Here is a 6,000-nt window from a genome sequence, read left to right as displayed (position 1 = left end):
CCGCGCTCCTCGCTCCGCGCTCCGCGCCCGCCCCCGCCCCGCTGAGGTGCCGGGGTGGCCCGCGGGGAAGGGGGGGGGGGGAGGGAGGCGGCGGGCGGTGGGCCGGGCCTGGCCGCCCCCCGGCGGGCTGCGAGGGAGGGGGTTCCTCGGAGCACGCCGCCCCCCAGAGCCCGCTCGTTGGGCTCGCTTCTGTCTCGCCGGCGCCGACCCAGGATGTGAGGCTTCCGGGAGGACGCGAGGCGCGCCGAGCCAAGCGGTGCGGGTGGCTCCGGTCGGCGGCAGGCACCGGGCGCGGTGCGCCGTCCGTCCCGTGACGCCGGCAAGTCTGACGTGACACCCCGTCTTCGTCAGCTCCCGGAGGCTGTGGTGCTCTTCTAGGCGCTTGGCCTGGGGCCGTCGCACCCCGCTGGGCGGCCGAGCAGGGCTTGGGGCTCTCGGAGTGCGACGCGCACAAAGGAGCCCCCATCCCGCTGCCGTTGCCCAAGGAGACGGTCACACAGCAGAAAACCCCAGTATGAGCACAGCGGCATGGTGCTGGTAGGGCTGGGACTTGTGTGCACACAGCCCTCCCAAATCCAGGTAGGATGCAGCGTTTTGGCATCCATCTGCAATGGCAATTTCAAACAGATTGTGTCCCACACAGTGCCCGTGCCTACGGCTTCTGTGCATCTTCAAAGCCCCACGTGAACACCTTTTTATCCCTTAAAACACCACTTTGATTTGTACTGTGCTTGTTATCTCCCTTCCACGGGATAGAGAAGCTGGCAGGTTTTACTGAGATGTTCAACGCCTCAATGCAGCATGTTCCGCAAAGCCTTTGTCGTATCTGACAGCCCGTAGACACTCATATGCAGTGGCCTCGCTTATTTCCTTGTGTGTTTGTGCTGGTTTCTGTTGCCCTTCACATCAGTGCCCTTACAGCAGGCTATGAAAATGTCTCCTTTCTTACAGCCCCCCTTTAGATACTGAAAGCCTGCTCGCAAGTCTCCCTGCAGCCTTCTCTTCTGCAGGCTGAACAGCCCCAGCTCTCTCAGCCTGTCCTTGTAGGAGAGGTGCTCCATCCCATGGATCATTTCTGTGGCCATTCTCTGGACACGCTCCAACAGGTCCTTGTCTCTCCTTCACTGAGGACTCCCCATTTGGACACTGTACTCCAGACGAGGCCTCAACAACACTGAGTAGAGGGGCAGGATCGCCTCTCTCAATCTGTTGACCCCACTTCTTTTGATGCAGCCCAGGATACAGTTGGCTTTCTGGGCTGCGAGGGTGCTCTCTTGTCTCATGTTAAATCTTTCATCAACCAGGCCCCCCCAAGTCCTTCTCAGCAGGGCTACTCTCAAGTTCTTCTCCCAGTTTCTGTGCATATCTGGGATTACCTCGACCAGAGCAAAAAATCTTATACTTTGCTTTTTTTGAACCTTGTTAGTTTGATGTCATTGATGAATCTCAGAGTCACAGAACAGCAGCAGTTGGAGGGAACCTCAAGCGATTATTGAGTCCAACCCCTTGCTAAAGCAGGTACCTACAGCAGGTAACACAGGCAGGGTCTTGAGTATCTGCATGGAAGGAGACTCCATAACCTCTCTGGGCAGCCTGTTCCAAGTACTCCATCACTGAGCTTCCTATGTTCAAGTTTTAAGCCATTATTCCTTGTCCTATTTTTATGCACCACTGAGAAGAGCCTGGCCTCATCCATTTGTCTCCCACTTCCCTTTAGATATTTATAAACATTAATCACATCCCCTCTCTGTCTTCCCTAGGCTGAACAGACCCAGGTTACTCAGCCTTTCCTCGTAAGGGAGACACTCCAGGCCCTTTATCATCTTTGTGGCTCTCTGCTGGACTCCTTCTAGGATATCCCTTTCATTTCTGAACTGGGGTGGCCAAAACTGGACACAATATGAAGATATTAAAGAGTATCAATCCCAGTACTATAGAGCATGGTTCCCAAAACATCAGATCAAAGGTACAAGTCAGCAGCAATGGTGAATGGATAAACCGATTTTCTGCAGTTTACACAGACTGGAGGAGGTGAAGAAGGGAGATTTGCAAAGGATTCAGTACCTAGAACCTCAGCCCTCCCCTCAGTGATGGGCACAGGCCAGAAGGCTGGAAGCCAGCAGCCCTTAGTGGGGGAGGAAACACGGTGAGGGGTTTGCACTTGTCAGGACTTGAAGACATTAAATGATCCAGGGGAAAGATTCAGGAGATGGATAGAAAGCTGTACAAGCTGAAGAAACAGAGGTCTCCCACAGGTCTGGAATCCAACACATTCAGCTTGTGGACTGGGCCACCTCCAAGATTACTTTTCCTTTATGTTTCTTATGAAGAGCCCTCTTTGGCCTACTTTTGGTGAACTGCCAAGTAATTTGCATTAATTTGCCTGACCAGCTGTAGTAACCCGCTTGTCCTCCTGTGGCCCTCATTATTCACCATTCTGCTGTGCTCTAAATGCAGAAAGGGCAGCGGGGTGAGCTCCAGCGAATTGCTGGAGATGCACCCTTAGCGGCTCTGCCACGCTGAACCGTTCTCACAGCTGGCTGATATCTCACAGATTATTCTCCACCTGCCTGCCCTGCTTCTGAGGACACTCAGCTTCCCATAGACTCAAATCGATGTTTTTCTCATCTTTAAGGATAGAAATACGTAGTGTTGAAAGCTCTAAATGACCAGAAAAGAGTGAGAAATCTGTAGAAAATAAGGATCCCACTGCTCCCCCAGATCCTGATATCCTCCTTTGAAGTCATTGGCTGAACTTATTGTTTTGGCAGTCAGAAGTCACCAAACGAACGTTGAAAATCTGAGCTATGGAAAATCCACTCGCTAGTGAGCAGCTTTCCCCAGTGGTGCTGCCTTCTCCAAGATGTGAACTTAAAACAAAATCATCAAGTCACCCCAAATTTGTCCTCATCCAAGTCCCTGCATTTTGGAGGATGGCGTGCTAAATGCGAGGGGGAACACAACGATGCAGTTGTACCACGCTGAGGCCATGTGGTGCAAAGTCAGTGCTGTGTGTCCAGGCTGCATGGTGCTGTGCATCTACGGAATGCATGGCACGTTGCATCTGTGAGCAGCATGCTGGAATGCAATGTGGGAATATTTAGGTACTCAGCAAACTGGGTGACACCGTGGATCACTTCACTGGAAGTTCTGAAGATATTTCCATCCATCTCCCCTTTAATCTGGCTTTAAAGTCCATCATGAGATCTGCATCCCACTTCATCCAGGTCAAAAAGGCCGGCTGATTCCAAAAGATGTTCACTTTCCTCGCTTTCTGGAGCACAGGCTGCATACACCTTTAATGCTCAGTGACCTTTGGAAAACAATATTTCTTTCATCTCAGCTATAGACGTGCTAGCAGGAGCGGAGAACTGTGAGCTGCGCTCGGAGCCAACCAGCTGGATGTGGGCAGCCTGGGGGTAAGGGTGGAGAAAGCAGGCAGCATCTGCCTTCACACACTGCCTTGTGCAAAGAGGCTGGCATGGCTCAGCTCCTGCTGCCTTCATCAGGAAGCACATACCTGCATTGCTCTCATGTATCATTGGCTACACTTTCATCATTGCTTATCAATGGACCTGTGCAGCCTGCGTTGGCAAATGGGGGTGTGTTATCACTTGCTTTATTAAGAGGTGAAATGTTTGATTTTGTGAAGACCTGAATATCATAACACACCATAGACTCTTCAGGCAAACAAATAGGATTTCTTGACAATTTGCTGTCCTTCATTGTACTGAAAGGGCACAGAGATGCAGACTGTTCCTGATTTTCAGATGAATTGCTCCTCTGGTGTAAAAGATACTCTCATAATAGTCCCAAATTAGCTGATTGCTTGAAGTGCCAGAATACTTAATGCTCTGCTATTTTAAACATATGGAAATTGATTCAACACTTATCATCTATTTAGAGATGTAAATTTATTGAAAAAGATGCCACTTCTTCCTCAGCTCCAGGCAAGCTCCGACGCTTGGTTTTCTGGGCACAGGCAGGTTTTTACAAGGCCCAGTGATTTTAACTGTGGTAATTTACATTCTTTCTAAAGGCAGAAGTAAAGGAAAATTGACTGTATTATCTACAGAGGAAATAACCCATCAATACGAGCACTGGTGTAAACTGACACGGCTATGGCTGTATCTGCTATGTTGTACCATGAGGACCTTATAGCAGGCACAGACACTGACCCAGGCTTGGGCACAAGCTCCTCTCACAGCTGCTCTGGCAGTAGGGCCCACACCGACATCGGCAGCGTGGGCTTCTGTCACTGCAGCACTGGGACACAGTCATAGGAAATGATGGAGTGCTAGCAGTGACTGCTGTCACACTGGATGGGTGAAGACACAAAGGGCAAATACAGCTAATGGATAGCATCCAAAGGAGGCTATAGAGATGGAGAAGGGTCTAGAGGGCAATGTGAGGAGTGGCTGAGCTCCCTGTGTTTGCTCAGCGCAGAGCAGAGGAGATGAAGGGAGGCCTGATGGCGGCTGCAGCTGCTCACAGGGAGCAGAGGGGCAGCGCTGAGCTCTGCTCTGTGTGACAGCGACCAGACACAAGAGAATGGAGCTGTGCCAGAGGAGGGCAGCTGGGGGTGAGGGACAGGTGCTGTGCCAGAGGGTGGTGGGCATGGAACAGCCTGCCCAGGGCTGTGGGCACGGCACTGAGTGCTGGAGCTCAGGGAGCATTTGGACGGTGCTCTCAGACATTGGGTTTGGGTTTTGGGTGGTGCTGTGTGGAGCCAAGATTGGACTCGATGGTTCTTGTGGGTCCCTTCCAGCTCAGAATATTCTGTGATTCCGTGGTTCTAAGGCAGGCACCCCTTAGAAAAGGGATCTGTGTTCCCATGTAATGCAGCCAGAGCTGCTGAAAGCACAAAGCATCCAGCATTTATCTGCAATCCCTGCAATGGCAAGCCCTAGGCTAACGGCAGACATGCGAGGTCAGGATGGGGTGAGAAAATATGTGGCCGGCCTGGTTGTAGCTCTGCCTCTGGATCCTTCCTTTGGATTTGGTGCAGTCACTTTACATCTCACATAACAGTCAGATGGAGATTCATGTGCATTCCACAGGAATGTTGTTCATGCTTTAACATTTGTGAAAATAGGAGTTTCTCAGCTATTTAATCATGTGTTATTATTCAGCATGATTCATCTACTAATACCATGGCTATAAAGTTTAATGTTGTGCTCCTGGGATCCAGCAGCATTTTTTAATGTGCTTCTTCTCCTGTTATTTTCACAGAGGGGCTGGCTCAGTGTTAGAGAGCACTTACACAGTGAATGCCCCAGCCATCTCCACTCACTGTGCTCTGGTTTGCATCACGAAAAGGGCTCACAGAGTGGATTCCTCTCGTATGAAAGGCACATGGTGTGAACAGTGCAAACTCAGCAGCCTCCTGCGTTATGGACCCATTTCCAAGCTGTACTGGTCACCAGCACAGGCACAGCTGTAGTGTATTTACTGCACCGTAGAGCCTCCTGATGGCATTTGGAAAGTGAGTGGATGGGCTGGATTCATTAACTGCAAAACCCAGTCTCTTGACTAGCTAATATCTAATTAAAGACTTTATTTTCTTGACACCTGCCTTTTTATGATGCTGCCTTCAGCCTCAGTAGCACAGAAAGAAACTGGGTGCTGTTCTCAGTGTATAAAGCACTTTAAACTTTATCCCAGCCATGTCCCAAGGGCAGCCTGGCCCAGCCCACCCTGCAGCTGCCCCTTGCCATCATGGCAGTGGCTCGGCCCAACAACAACTACACAGCAGTGTGCTATTAACACTGTGCTGACTGAAACCAAGACGCAAGTAGAATTATTATACTTCTTATATCTGTCGTCATTTCCATAGAAATAAATAGGAGGCATTACTTTTGGAGAACCCTACGTATATTCAGCCCAAAACAATTCCTCCTCACTCAGTGCAGTGCAGGCAAGCCAGCAGGTTGGACAGCCATGCTTTTGCATTAACCTGAAGAAACCAATGTGCAGTAAACCAGGGTTACTATAGGACTC

This window comes from Lagopus leucura, unplaced genomic scaffold (assembly GCF_019238085.1).
Source record: "Lagopus leucura isolate 7727_CA_CO unplaced genomic scaffold, USGS_WTPT01 Super-Scaffold_100157, whole genome shotgun sequence".
NCBI classification, from domain to species: domain Eukaryota; kingdom Metazoa; phylum Chordata; class Aves; order Galliformes; family Phasianidae; genus Lagopus; species Lagopus leucura.
The sequence above is the reverse complement of the archived record's forward strand: the minus strand, read 5'-3'. Positions refer to the sequence as shown.